Genomic DNA, 16,910 nt, shown 5'->3' with positions numbered 1-16,910 from the left:
GGTTATTAAAATATGAATACTTAACAAAGTGTTTCAAATACTAAAGTTCTCAAAAGAAAATACGATAAGATATCAAAGGACATGCCACAGAAAGGAGATATGAGTCAACCAATACTGCAACCCTGCACCTGGCGTAGAAACGCTGGCTTGACTTATCACTAGTTTATCATATATATATATATATATATATATATATATATATATATATATATATATATAAACTAAATAATTTGAAGTGTTTCTCATTAAATGTAATGTTAATCTACGGCCAATCACTTCCAAAGGTAAGTTGGAGAAATTGATTTTGTAATGGGTACTGTAAAGATGAAATTGCTTTCAGATTAAAACGTATAAATACCAGAGTTTTAAATGACCACAGAGTAACCACTAGAGTTACAATAACAGGAACCACATTTTCATTTAGCTGGTTTATTTTGTAGTTTAGGCATATAGCTGGATGGACATATAGGCTTAAATGGCTATAGCCAATTTCAGCAAATTTCAGGGAGCGAAAACATTTTACAGAGAAATGTATATCATGTTTGTGGAATAGTTGATTTTAGTAAATTATGGAATTATATTAATAATCTATAGACAAATTTTGAATCTACAAAAATTACTAACAAAATTATCTTAAATTTAGTCCAAATAGAGGGGTGTTGGGGCTTGTAACACCCACAGTGGTAAAAACATTCGGGGCAAATTTCAACTTGAATGTGTTAAGCTGAAATCACATTCGTTGTCGACGCAAGCTCTTAGTTCAATTTCGTGTTTATTTGATTTTATATTTTATCTACAGCAGCTGACAGACAGACAACACAAAGCTTGCGCCTGGTATGAAGAGTCAATGCACAAACAAGTAAGGCTTGAGAAATACAATAAAAGCCCTTTCGCACACTCCCCTTGCTTCGAGCCTCGATTATAGATACTTCTTAATCAAGGCTTCGAGCGACAGAGACGGGCGAATAATGCCAATTTAGTTTGCCGATTATACTATTAAAAATATTTTGTTTCATTCGCTTTTATTGTTAAACTTTTCGATAAGTTTCTACAAAGATTGTCTAACTATGGTAGACAATTCTACCAAAAATCTAAGAGTGCATGGCATACAAAAAATTAAATGTTAATCAAAACGTGTTTTTATAGTTGACCACCTAAAGTGGTCTAGTAGTCATTAGTGACTACAATGTAGGTAAGCAAGTCGATCATTCGTTATTTAATTTAATTTCTATGTTTTGCAGATATGTTCGGATATAAAACGACTCATTAATTCGGATATAAAACGACTCATTAATTCGGATATAAAACGACTCATTAATTCGTAAGATAATAGAAATCAGAACCGTTCCGAACTGAGGTCGCTATCAGCCGCATGTACCGGGTTTGTCAGGAATGTTCGGGATTTATCGGTACTGCTCGGCTCTGCCCCCACTCTTTCTCTCCGCCTGTCACGATCACCCCATTGAACACAAACGGGAGGAGCTCGTTTGCGATCACGGATCAGGATCACCCCATTTACCCGCTGTATGAGGAGCTTGTTACTATCTGATCCATTTTGCGGTTCGAGTAGCGTTATAGTGTGGTTGATTTTTCCTGTTATAAAACTTGTATTATAAGCCTACTATTTGTGTTTTATGTTCACTATTTGTGTGGGTAAGGTAAGATAAGATGTAAAAATCTTCCTGATTCTGTCTCTAACCTAAAGTAACAACATAAATTTTGTTTCTTTTCAGTATAAATTTTATTTTATTTCATTTTACAACATAAATACCGAATAAGTAGTCTTCAATACAAACCTGTTCAGGCCGGGCCCGACATGTCGGAGGGTCTGGCCGTTGATGCCCTTGTGGCAGATTATGAAATAGAAACTCAAAAAGCCGTAGAAACCATTTTAGAACATAATTATAGTAACAACACTAATACCGAAATAAATGAAAATAAACGAAAACGAGATACAGATACAGATCACATACAACCTAATGAGAATAACAAGGAATATCAAAATACACATGATACAAAAAGAATGTTTACCAAAAGGTACTACAAACATGATAACAAAGGTCCCTTTGAAATTATAATACAGGACAAACAGAAACGTAAATTAAACCCCTTTTGTATAGGGAAAATAATTAAGACACATTACTCGGACATTGAATATATTGATCGGGCTGGTAAAAATCTATCAATTAAATGTAAAACATACGAGGCAGCAAATAATCTAGTTGATTCCCAATATCTTTCACAGTATAATGTATTTGTACCCTCTGTAAGAATTTACTCTGTAGGTGTAATTTTTGTAGAACGCGAGGTATCTGATGAAGAAATTCTCTCAGATACTGAAAGCCCATGTAGAATAATTCAAGCCCAAAGAATTAAAAGGCGAGTGAATAATGAACTCACATCCACACAATTCGTAAAACTAACATTTGATTCAGATAGTCTACCTGAATATGTTAAATTAAATTATGTTAGAATCAAAGTAGATACATTTATAATACCTGTAAAACAATGCTTTCGATGCTTTGCATATGGCCATGTTGCAAGTACCCCTTGTAACAACAATAGGCTATGCAGGACATGTGGGGAGGCCTATCACTCGGATGAATGTAATATGCCAGCAAAATGTATCCATTGTTCAGGAACACATAATAGTAACTCTAGAACATGCCCAGAATATACCCGCCAAAGAAATATAAAGGACAGGATGAGTAACATGAAGGAAGATTATTTTACAGCCAGTAAATATTTCCCTATGTCTTATAAAAAAAAAAATTATAAAGGTCGAAATCTAAATTACTATTCTTATTCAGAAGCTACTAGAAATGGCACATATGATTCAAACTTCCCGGACCTTCCCTCATATAAGAACCTAGAAACAAGCAACAGGTTTTCAACTCTAACCGATGAATACTACCCAGACCAAAATAGCCAAGGTAGTGAAAGTAACCTTAGTGTTAAAAATATTTCATCCAACTCAGTTGGCTTATATAGGACTCACTCTCACAATATAAATAAAAATAATACATATAGACACCTTAATATAAAAACTAAAAATAATAGGCCTACTAATATTGTAGCTTCTACGCAAAACCTAACACACAACAGTCGTCAAACATCTTCAGTGTCAGAATTAGAGGTCCGTCCACAAATTACTGCACAGGATAAAGAACATTTATTATGTTTATTAAATAAGAAAATTGAGGAAGCACGATCCAAAGTGCAAACTAATTCTCAATTTACAGGTACACAAAAAAAACAAATGGATGAATTTTTAACATCGTTTATGTTTGGTACAGGTGCCACAAAAACAAGTGTTGGTCCAAAAACACATAATATAAAACCAAATCAAAACAGAAGTACAGGTACAAAAAAAACATTACCACCAGATAAAAATGTTAAAAGAACTTAAACTTGTACAGTACAAATTTAGATTAATTTAGCTTAAGTGATCCAAAATCATATATCAATAAATGTCAACAAATAAATTAAATATAATGCAATGGAATGCTAGATCTCTAAAACCTAAATGGCCGGAGATCATGCATTTCTCTGTTATGTGGTGACTTTAATGCTCACCATCCCTTTTGGAATTCTAGCAAGGCGGATCATAGAGGTAATATAATATTTAAAGAATATAATGATTCTCAATTTATATTATTGAATAACAAAAAATGTACGACCTTACCTTCCCTGTATCACCAAGCATCGACCCTAGATCTTACCTTTGCCACGCCCAGTCTATACACTCTACTGGAGAAATGGGAGGTAGGTAATGACACATTAGGCAGTAACCACCTACCAATCTACATGCAATTTAAGACTAATTGTTTATCACAGAATTATAACACTAATGATAAGATTAACAATATAAGTAACAGGCCTACATGGAACTTCAAGAAAGCAGATTGGTCACTATTTACTAAAACTATTCACAAATATATCAATAATCTGCCTCATTTACCATTGGAGGAACAGTGGGAAAAGATACACAACATTATTATTCTAGCAGCTGATAAATCAATACCAAGGTATAAGTTAGCAAACAACTGTACAAAATTTACATCTAAAAAATGGTGGAATGAAGCATGCTCTCATGCGGTGGCTCTTAGAAGATTAGCATTTAGTAGATTTAAAAATAATATGACCGCACTTAACTATCAAAACTTTCAATTAGAACAAATTAAAACCAGAGAAGTAATTCGAGTTGCAAAAAAACAAGGATGGGAAAAGGTATGTCAGGAAATAAGTAACAAAAATAATTCTACATTTGCATGGAAGATAATTAAAAAACTTAAATCTAACACTAGAGTTAACACATCATCCACTATCTTAAATGATGAAGAATTATGCGAAAAATTCATGTGTCACATAATACCCGATCAAGTGCCAATGAAATGTGAGATTAATATTCCAACTAACATCTACTGTAACAATATAGTAGGCTCAACTATAGAAAATAATTATAGTATTAAAGAGTTAAATATAGCCATAGACAGTAAAAGTAAGGATACCACTCCAGGTTTGGATGGTATATCTTACAGCATGCTACGTCACCTACCAGAGAATGCACGGTTATGTATACTTAATATATATATAATAACATATGGAACGGGAACATAGATATACCAAGTAAGTGGAAAAAATTTAGAATAATAGCCTTATTAAAACCAGGAAAAGATAAATTGTTAGAAAGTTCATACAGACCTATAGCATTGATACCATGTATATTAAAAATATTCAATACTATGGTTAAAAATAGACTAGAATGGTTTATTGAAAAATCAAACCTGTTACCGAACACCCAATATGGGTTTAGGAAAGGAAGAGGCTGTAACGATTATTTAATAAACTTTATCGCAGACATTTATACATCATTAACATACAATGAAACAACTATTGCAACTTCCTTAGATTTATCCAATGCATATGACTTAGTCCAAGTACCGGAATTAATAGGTAAACTTAAATTTTACAATGTTCCAACTAAATTCATTAAATATATTAACTCATGGTTAATTAATAGACAGTTAACATTAGTTGGTTCTAAGTTCAACATAACCAGGCATACTAATAGAGGATTACCACAAGGAAGTGTGTTGAGCCCTTTATTATTTGCTCTATATATAGCACACATTAACTCTCTTATTCCAAATAATGTCAAATCTCTGCAGTTTGCTGATGATATTATGATATATGCATCAGGTAAGCATATCGAGACAACTCAATCCATTATACAGGAGACACTCAACAATGTATGCAATGATTTTACCAAACTCCACTTGATGTTCAACGCATCGAAAAGCAAGGTAATAATATTTTCACGAAAAAGGAACATTAACATTCAAAGACAAATAACCATTGATGATCAGCAGGTTCCTGTGGTAAGCTACATCAAACTATTAGGTGTAGTTGTAGACAGTAAGTTAGATTTCAAAAACCACATTAACAATATTAGCTTAAAATGTCAAAGAGACATAGGAATAATAAAAGCAATAGTTTGTGGGTCAAAGGGCCCTACTCCTGAATTTTGCACTCAAGATTTATAAAGTTTTAATAAGATCAAAACTGGATTATGGTTCCTTTTTATACGGACATGTCAGTAAAAAAGAACTAAAAAAATTAGACTCTATACAAAACCAAGCACTTAGATTATCATTGGGAGCTTTTAAAACTACTCCTATTATAGCTCTACAAACTGAAGCCAACATAATGCCCCTTAGTAGTAGAAGGCAGTTACTAACTGACAAGCTTATTTATAAAATTATCACAGATAAAGACCATCCAGCATTTCAAAGCTTGATATTCCTCAAAATGCTCACTGAATGTCATCCATACTGGACAAAAAAAAATCAATTAATATACATAAAATCATTGACAAAAATTAACAATTTGGATCCTAATATCTCAATAAAAGAAAATAATAAAACCTTTTGGGATTTTAATATACCAATACTAATGGCTGAAAATGACATAAATTTCAGTTACAATTTAGAGAGCCTAAGTTGTCCAAAAAGAGCATGCAATAATACAGTTATAAAGCAAAATTTTTTATATTTATTAAATACTAACTACAGTCACTCATTACACATCTATACAGATGGATCTAGATCCAGATCTGGAACAGGTGCTGCTTACTATATTCCAGAACTGAACATCACTGGTAAGTTTTCACTGGATAAACATTTCTCAAGCTACACAACAGAACTTCTGGCTATTTTAAAAGTAACACAAATATTTCATCTCATAAAACAACAAGATAGGCCTATAGTAATTTTTACGGACTCTCAATCAGCAATACAAGCACTCAGCAAGGTCTACAATAAATGCAGTGGTAACGGAATTCCTGTGAGTATTATCCATGAATTATTAAAAAGTGATACAAAGGTAACCTTTCAATGGATCCCAGGTCACACAAACATTAACTACAATGAATACGTGGATAACCTAGCAAAGGAAGCAGTAAACAACGGGAGTGAGGTAACAGATATTTATATCCCATCAGCTGATTTTAAAGCTCATCAACTCAAAGAAGCTACAGCTGCAAATGAACAGGTATACCAACGCACAGAGAAAGGTAAATGGTATAAACAAATTCAGACTACAAGCATCCACAACAGATGGTATGAAATGACAAACTTCAAGAGATGGGAAATAGTTAATATAATTAGATTAAGATTTGGACACGCCAGGGTGAACTCTAGACTATTTAATATTAAGCAGTATTTTACTCCACTATGTTTAAGTTGTACGCGAGCTCAGCAAGAGACGCTCGATCACGTTATCCTACATTGTCCAGCTTACGAATTCGCGAGAAATAAACACTTCAAAGTCATAAAAAACTTAATTACACCTACTCAGACGGTAAATTTAATAAAATTATTGAAACTTGAAGACATAGAAATATATAAAGAAATAAACAACTTTCTAATTAATATTAAGAAACACCTATAATAAAATAGAGCATCAACCAGCACATAAAACATATATGTAATCCTGGTGTTGGGCTGTATATCCGTGGTCCATATTTCGGATTAGGAATGCCTGACGGACCCCTGGCGGGAAGATCACCTGATACCCCTAAATTTCCATTATTAGAATCCTTGATCAATCATTCTGAAAACTAACCAACACAAACAGATTAGATTTTACAAACATATTTGTTTATCCCACTAATAAATATATCTTAAACAAAATAATTTACATAAATAGTATGGCTGAAGGTTAATTAAACCAGTGAACAATGAGGCTGCATAGGATTATACCTAAGCCTGTTTTTTAATAAACGAATAGATAAAAAAAAAAAAAAAAATACTATCTGATGGGTTCTGTCGGGTTGGGTTTATTGGGTTACTGTTATCCGTTAGTCAAGAGTCTTTTCAAAATTATAAAAGTCAACGCTTTTTGATGTTGGTAAACATTGAAGTTATTGAAATGATTTCGTTGCAGTGAAACCCTTTCAATAAACCTGTAGCCTATTAAGAAACACTGCCAAACCCAAATTAAAGCTATGGTAAGGTTATGTAAATCACCACTAAACATTTGAACAGTAATAGTGTTAACAGCATTAAGAGCAGATTGCTCCTGTTTATTAATTGTTTATATTACACAGTGCCTAATAATCCACAAATAGTGGAACATTTTAATTCTGTTATTCATGCAGGGGAGACTTTAATAGGTGGTCTACACTCTTTATTTGATTGTTATTATCAAACTATTCGATATATTATCCAAATTTGTTATTAGGCTATATATTAATCGTAAAAAACAAGAATTATAATATTAACAATAAGAATAGTATAATTTTTTTAAACAAACTTAAGAATAAGTTAACATTACAAAATAACAAATCCAACTATGGCCTAGACCCACACATCAGAAATATGTTACAGATTTTATGTTTATAGATAGTGCAGATAGCAGTGAGCAACCACTTTTGTGAAGGCACTAGCCAAACCCACATGTATATCTAGAAATTTATCATAATTACCTTATATTCATCAGCATTTTCAAATTCTCAACCAATTAGTCACTTCTTACCGTTTATTGTTTACACAACAAATGAAAGTGACTAATAAGTAGGAATAACACAATGTATTTAGTGTTTTGTTAAATAAATTGTATATGTAATATATTGAATTATTCATTCGTATAAAAACAACTGAATAAAGAGTGTAGGCTGCTTAGTCTACCTGCTATGCACAAAAGTAGATATTTATAAAAACCCAAATTTTATTTCCTAAAGGGCTGCAGCATAATAAGTGCCCAACACTTGAGTGATCAATAACATCGAAACATCAATTAGAAGTATTTAAATGCTGTCAGACATGTTTGTTTACCCTGTCAAGTAATTGTAACTGCCCAAACTATATAAAGCTTCACTATAATACAATCTTAAAAGTCTATAACGTAATCCAGTTTGACATTATTGTTCTAAAATAAGTTAAACCAAGTGTGTGTTATTTGAGTAATGGCCGCTAGAGACGGGATATACTGTTTTTTATCAATACCTATTACAAAATAAAGTGTTGAGTTATTACATTCCTGGGACCTGTTACTACAATAGCATGTTGGTACAAAATTTTAACTATCTCACTACAATGTAATGATAAACTATTAAATTTATAAACTGGTTAATTCAAATTTGATTATACAACATAATTATAGGGTACTAAGAAATCCTTATCTACTATTTGTTATTAGGCTATACATACGCACATATTATATAAATATAAAATGTTAAAGATAGCCTAACCTTAATAAACGCTCACGTGATCTGAGCTTGAATTAGGAAGTATCCAAATATCTCGAGGGATATTTTTTTCCTGAAGTGCAAGGTGAGGCGCCACTAAAGCCTGCACTGATGACTAGTTGCAATTCTGATCAGTATTTTCTCGACTTCAGATCACATCGGATTGTTTTTATTCACTATAAAATTATTACTTTTTATACTGTAATTTGTTATAAGTAGCTGTAGCTAAGATTTTTTATTACTCATGATATTGATGATATGATATTATTGATCACTTGTTTGTTGGGCGTTTATTATACTGCAGCCTTACATTGCGCTATGTCAGACTATTAACCCTTTGTGATCGGGAGGCCTCAAATGTGGCCAAAACATATCTGTCGCTCAGTTCGGATTTATTCTCAGGTGTTTGTCCTCTCAGCTCACCGGACTATGCATAGTGCACGGGTATGTTCTGCGTTCTACCTGTCAGTGCCGCATTTCCCTATAGGCCCACTAGGCCCAGGCCTAGGGCGCAAAATTTTAGGGGGCGCATAAATTTTATAGTACACAAAAGAAAAAAGTTGCGGCGGCGGGTGGTGTTGGCGCTCGGCGGGGCGGGTGGCCAAGGTCAACTAGGTCCGGGGTGCGACGTTGACTCATTCATTGGTTCATTGCTTTTATTTATTCAAAACACTCCTATATATATATATACTATTGTAATTATCTTTCATCAAAATTACGTAATTAAGAAATTTACTGGATTTCTACGTCAGTGTAATCAGAGTCCTCTGGGGGGGGGGGGGGGCGCTCTTTGGTCTGTAGGCCAAGGGGCGCCGAATTTGTAAATGCGGCCCTGCTACCTGTACATATAAGAGGTAATAAAACCAACAGTGCTTATACTGTTGCTGCAGATCAAAACCAACATCATAGCACACACCATTCACTCATAACAAACATACTGGACCATGCCCACTAATTACATCAACGTTAAAATACATTTTGTTCTTCAAAAGGTAAATTCTGACTAGAATGTTGATATTTTACTGATAGGTATATCGTGAGGGATGTTTTTCGTTTTCGAATAACAGCGCAGGGCAATGATGGTGTTGTAGTCTGTGTTGATGGCCGGAGGCATTGACAAATAAGACTGTGATAACAATTCTACCTTATTTAAGATTGTTATAATGGACTTAGCTACTTCTATAAATGTGTTATGGACTACAATTTACATGTGTCATAATTATTTATAGTGTTTGGAGTATAAAATTGTTCGTAAAATAATGCAAAGGAGCCATAATATCAGTTATTAATATTATAATATTAATAACCAATTACTTTTTAATATCAATATTAATGTAATGAAATATAGAATTAACTACTTTATTTAGCCACAGTTATAACATGTTTCAGCCTCTAACCAAAGTAACTGCCGCACCTGAACCGCCTCCTCTGGAACAAAAATCTGATGATCGCAGATTGTGGATTGGAAATTTGGACACATGTGTGAGTGAGTGAGTATCAAGTCTTATGTGTATTAATTCTTTGTCTTTTGCTTTATTTATTAACCCGTTCTTCGCCCTTGCTTAACTAGCTATTGATATAAATAAATAAACATTTGATTTACAATTATTATTGAGTTTATTTGTCACATGTATGATACAGGGTTTCGTGAATTATACTGCCATGGGCACATAAAAAAAAATATCCAAGATAGGAAAGGTTATGGTGCATGTTAGATTTGAATTTATACAAAATAGGTTCGAATTATGAAGATTTGGAATCATAAATTGGATAGATCTTACTTGAGTTCAAATCCAGTTTTACCATATGTGTTCCATTGGCACTTAGGCCTATTCATCTTCCAATCATCCTTGTTGGTTTGGTGTGGATTTAATACTGGTAGTAGTAATCCTTGAAGATCTGAGAGTTCTTGTTGCCATCCAATATTCAGGTGTTCATCATCTAGTATATGTCTATTCTGTTCTTTTACAAAAATTGAAATTCACCAATTTAACACCAATAATAAAATATATTACTGTATTTAATAACTCAAATGTTGATTTAACTTTGATGAAAAAATTATGGTTGCCTGTAAAGTCGGTTTTACAGGCGAAGATTTTACGTGACAACGTCTTTTTCTCGGTAGAATATTTATTGATATGAATATTATTAAATTGCACAATAGGAACAAGGAATTGAATGAAAATAAGAATTGCACAAATTTTAACTATAGAAATATATTTTGTTTACTAAAACATTGTACATAATTTGAAATTAATTAAAATTTGTTATTGTAAATGGTAAAGTTGAATAAAACATTTACTAAAATTGGAATTTGAAATTCTTGCTAAACACAGTTAAATTCTAACTCCGCGCGTGGTGATTGGTCGGTTTAGTTCGTTTGTTTGGTCGCACTGTTATGACAGGTTAGAGGTTATAATTTGTTATTTTAAATGTTTGACTAGCAATACGCGCTGTTTCTTCTCAATCGACTGAATTACAATTGATTGCAGAGTGATTTAAACTAATCATTTACTTAACACTATCAACATTTGTCAATAGTATGACATAACCTATAAACTCAGTTTCTCAACTTTTGTGTCAATCTAACAATTAATCAATCAATCATAGTTTACGATAATGAAATATCAGTGTACAATTATTTACCTTTATTGTTGTAGTTGTTGTAAATGACGAATCTAAGCACTCCACATTTTCACGAATAAACATAGTTATCTGCTTTATCCCGTGCGGCGGACCCACAGTTATCTGCTTTATCCCGTGCGGCGGACCCACTGGACGGGCATCGTAACGTTACCGGGCGGGCGTTACACTTTTTCATGAGTGACTCCGAGCCGCAACCTAATTTAAGACGTTGTCACGTCAAAAAGGTTCTTCACAGTCTCATATTAAGCCATCATTCAAAAGAATAAATTCCATTATTGTAAAGTCACCAGCTGATCTAAATTCACTTTATAACTCCAGGTGTTGTAAACTTACCTTGCATAACAATCTCCTTGATATTAAGATTTAATGCATTCTGTGGTATTTGGTCTAAAGAAATTACTTTATTTTATCTGATAATTCAATTTTACAATAGTTTATGTATTTCTATCTTATATGTATGATAATTTGTTTTATGTTAATTTTAACTCTAAAATAGATTGCTAGTTTATCTTAATTTTAAAATCTATTGATTTATATATGTTTATTGTAAGTTATCAAAATTGCATGGGTGTATGTTCTTCTTTTTGTATGGATTCCTGTGTGTGTGTACATATGTGGTATAAACTCCTCTAGTTATTTATTAATCTTTTATAAACAAACATAAAATAATATGAACTATTAACTTTTCAAAACAAAACTGTAATAATTACCCCTTAATTATATTTAATTTATCTTATAAATAAAATATTAACTTGCTTTTGCAGAAATCATAACGATAAATGAAATCTGTTAACTTGTCAACAAACTCTCAAAATATTAAAAAAATTCAATAATTCTCCATAGTGGTTCTTGTATAATTTTTTTACAACATAATAAATAAGTCAATCAAAAGTTAATATCTAACAAAAATCACTCTATTGTCCATCAGAGAAATTATTGTCCATCTCAAATAAGTCGTTTACAGTTTTAATTGAAATAAGTCACTCAAAAGTTTATATTAAAATAAAATCACTCTATTGTCTATCAGAGTAAGATTATTTCTTAAGTCGTATTAGCATACTGTTCATTATTACATCAAAACTTGAGTTTATTTAGGTTACATCTTCTTCAAATTTAATTACCTATTGTGTTCATTTTGCATTAATGTTCTTCATTTCTTGGTTCACATTATAATTCAAGAATGAATACATTTTCTCCATTACCTCATTGTATTTCAGACTTCACTTTAAAAAATATTATCGTCATTACACATTATATCTCGCTTCAAAGTTTGTATAAATTGCCATCTAGTAACTATTCATCATTTTTATCAACATTACAATTATTATTTATATTTATTTGTGTATTATTCATTTATATTTAAATGCATTAGCCAGCTTAATGTATTGTAAACTATTTAATTCCATTCATACATTCTTCAATACAAAAACATAACATTTCATAAACATTATGCTTCTCAAATAAAATATCATATTACTTTAAGGTAATAAACAAAATCTTCCAAAGATGTTTCTTTAAAGATTAATTGTTTTGTTGAACTTTAATACTTCTCTCTTTGTATTTTCTAAGTGATGTAATTTTTTTTATGTTTCAGTCCTTAACATGGGTTAGTTTTTTGGAAAATTTGTGTTTATGTTCGACGATGTCTCTTGTCGAACTCTATTACTGTCTTCTAAACTACGTGACCTCCATCGTTCTTTATCATGTTCGTCTTTAAATTGGATAACGCGACAATGTTATTCCTGTTCTTTGGTAGGATATTCTTTATCTTGTGGTCTTTTTAAATATCCGGGATTCTCGTTTTGTGAATAATTATCATGCCAGATTCTGGTAACCAACGTTTGGATTTCTATTAGACATCCTATAATTGTTTTCTGTTGTTTGACTTAAAATTATGATTTTCAAACCGGTTGTTATTGTGTGGCCGATAGTGTTGATTTATGTCAAATTTTTTTTTTGCTATAGCGATTGCCATTGTGTTCAAATTCACGATTTAGTTAAAATTTTTGATTGTCTCATCGCGATCAAGTAGCTTCTCGAAATCTTTGATAGTGACTACAAATTTGTACCCGTCTCGCATCTTGAATATTTTTATCAAAGTGCTCACAAAGTATAATGACAATATCTTCTTCATCTAATTTTGGGGTTATACTCTGCGTCAAAAGAACTCGATCAATAAAATATTCTGATCAACTCAAGTTTCCACCAGGTCTATATTTTTCATTGTTCGTATGCCTCCGAATGCCATTCTGTATGTCACGGTTCCAAAATTTCTCCAACAACTCATATTCTAACTCCTTAATATTATTAACATCACCTTTTATTACTTGCCACCGACTTGCATTTCCTTCCATCGCATAATCTACTATTTCTTTAAAACTTATACAGGGTGAATTTCTTTTTCTATCTTGTAATCTCTTAACATAGTTTCCCAATTTTGTAATAAATTCTTTCGGATTTTTGTGTCGACCATTGAATTTAGGTACCGTATTTTCCATATTTTTCTCCACCTACACATGTTACTACTAACTCGCCCCCTTTACAACATGACGGTTTTTCCTTTATTTCCTCTACTTCTTGATTTAATTTTTTGACTTCTCCTTTTTGTCTATCTAGTTCGTCATAAACTCCTGCAATGTCTTTGGTATGTTTATCGGCAACTACCTTAATTGTATCTATCACTCGTTTATATCCCGTTTATCGCTTTCTTCCTCTATTTCTTTCAAAAACTTCATGCATTAAAAAAAAATTTTCATCCGTCTGTTTTTCTTTGTATCCAAATTGTTGGTGAACCGAATTTTGAAAAATGTCTTGTTTCTCCTTCCGACTCGCGTTTCCAGTTTTCCATACGATTTTCAAATTCCTCAACAACTTTTGTTTGTTCTTGGACGAATTTAATTTGTTCTTCACGAATTATCCTAATTATATCTTCCTGCCATTTGCACGCCTCCTCCTGTCTTTGTCCGATCTTTGCTACCTCTTCACGAATCTCATCTTGTTTTCTACTCATTTTGATTAACATACGCATTACTGGATCATTGGTTTCGGGTAACTTATCAACTAAACTTTCTGCTATTTTGTTTGGTGATGGGTCCCTATTTATATTATCTCCCATTCCTAAATTTTCAGAGTCCACATTCAATTCATCTACTGTCTCTATTATTTCTCTCCCGGTATCTGGTTTAGAACGTGATCGCCTACCATGTTTCTTATTATACTCCCTACTTTGATCTGTTTGTTCAGGATTCTTTCTTAGCATATACGACATTTTTCTTTTTCTTGGTATTCTTAGTCTAGTACAAATATCTCATATTACGTAATTGAATCAACAAGAAAAATGTATTTATTTAGTTGGATATAATTTTTATAAACAAACATAAAATAATATGAACTATTAACTTTTCAAAACAAAACTGTAATATTATGTGTCATCGGTATTTTTAAGTATTAAATTTTCATGTGAAATTTATTGTTACTTGCATAATTTTATTATCCTGGTGGAATATCAACTGTGTTACTGGTTAACCTGGTTAATTGAAAAATTACTACATGAATGAAAAAGTAAGCCTTAACCATGAGAACCAATAATAGGTTGAAGTGTCTTCAAGTAAACTTGATCAATGCTACATGTAAGAAATTTCATAAAATCATGAATGGCTGTAGTTTTTGTAAATTAATCCTTGATCTAGTATACAAATTATTTTGGAAAACTCGTCTTTTTAATTTTTTTAATGGTTCGGAGTAGGGGAAGAAAGAGACAACATAAGTAACATTGAAGCATTTTTATACATACATTACATTATAATATTTTTATTAAAGCTTGTATATCACAATTTTTTGTGCACAATTGCATGTATTTGTGCTATTCATCATCATTTTTAAGAAAGACTGGTCCTGCCATTGAGTAATGAGGCCAAGTCGATCCTACTTATTTAGACTTCAAAAGAGTGTGACAATTTCTTATATCATCTTTTTTTGAGGAAGCCTCCACCTTTTGGCTTTTATTCTGATCTTATTCACTGGATCAAGTCATACCTCCTTTTTGAAATGTAAGATTTGGTGTAATGTATTCTGAGGGCTTTTTTTGCAAACTTAGGAGTGTCTCGAGGTTTCCCAGTTAGGCCCTGCTTTTCTTGTTGCTTTTCAATTAACGTCTGTCTTAAACTGTATATTCAGCTTTATGATAATGTTATTAATATTTTGGGGTCCATAGGCAAATCAGTCCGACATCACTATATCGTCCGTTCCGGTCCAAAGTCCGATATCTGTTGTCTCATAAATGTTTTTTCCAGTAAATACAGCATTCTCCAGTGGATTTCTGCTGCACTATTTCCTTCTGTTTGCAGGAAACAAAATAACACTCCTTAAATTTGTCGGAAGAATCAATAGAGACGGCCATGTTTATGTGACTGCAGCTCAGCCCAAACTGGCTACTTGAACTCGGTAGTGACAAATGTTTGTAGTGCGAAGCACAGATCGACTACTGCGCACACTGGACTTGCCACTTGTCTGGCCGTCATAGCATGGGATCGGAGGTTGAAAAAACTACCCTCGTCTTGGTCCCATTTAGCTCAATTTATTAGACTTCTACTATATGACTAAAAATATTATAGGTTCATATAGATTGTGGTTTACATCATTCAAATAAAAAAATGTGTCTAGTGCATAACAGTTTTAGTCTCAAATAGATTATTGTTGTAAAGTATCCATGGACGTCCCCTGCTGTAATGGTCATGACTTGTATCTTGTGCTTTTGCGTCATTTTATTTGTAGCCTAATTAATATTTAAATCTTTTGGCTACGGTTTGCTAATCAATTTGTTGTTTCCTTTGTTTATTGGTATCAACTACTGAAAATTCTCGAAAAAACACGGACGCATGGAAAAAGTTTGATTTGCTGTTTCATCACCGCTCTGGACCCCTGGCAGGCCAACCCCGAGGGTACGCATTCGTCACCTACGCGACCGTTGAGCAGGCCGAGATGATGAGGGCAGCTATGGATGGCAAGAAAATTGGATCGAAACACATTGCTGTGAGATGGGCACATAAATTAACTCTTGTAAGTGTACTTGCAGAACTTCTTTTCTGTAATGTTTGCTTACAGTAGATTTTTAGTAACTTCTTACTCAGTCAATCTGTAAGTATTTACACTTAAATATGAAAAACTCAGTTATACCAAACTTATTTGGAACCAAGCATCTTGTGCATTTTGATTATGTTTCTTAATTTATAGCAAACTCAATATATATCAATAGAGCTGTTAACAAATGAAAAATCGCACCCGCAGCAGTTCTCGCTGCTGAATTTAATTATATTAATTTTTCTGAAATAATTAAATTCAGAATAATTCTGAATTTTTCAATATAATTATATTAAGTATATTGAATTATTTCTTAATTTAATAATATTTGTGTGATTAACAATATTAGCAGCTTGGTAGCTTGTCATATCACTTCTCACGTATTTCATCACAAGGTAGATGTTAGTCTGGTACTTACTTTTTAAAAATAATTCAA

The 16,910-nt window shown here is 32.3% G+C and overlaps 1 long non-coding RNA gene across 1 annotated transcript; it reads left to right on the top strand.

Moving 5' to 3' along the window:
• Nucleotides 1-7,315: 7,315 nt before the first annotated feature.
• On the top strand, nt 7,316-16,303 carry LOC124364899. Its single transcript, XR_006922676.1, has 3 exons — nt 7,316-7,510; nt 10,139-10,239; nt 16,283-16,303. It is a non-coding gene; the product is annotated as an uncharacterized LOC124364899 (long non-coding RNA).
• Nucleotides 16,304-16,910: the final 607 nt, after the last annotated feature.

This window comes from Homalodisca vitripennis, chromosome 6, assembly GCF_021130785.1.
Source record: "Homalodisca vitripennis isolate AUS2020 chromosome 6, UT_GWSS_2.1, whole genome shotgun sequence".
NCBI lineage: Eukaryota > Metazoa > Arthropoda > Insecta > Hemiptera > Cicadellidae > Homalodisca > Homalodisca vitripennis.
Note: the sequence above shows the minus strand (reverse complement) of the source record. Positions and strands in the feature narration are given on the sequence as shown.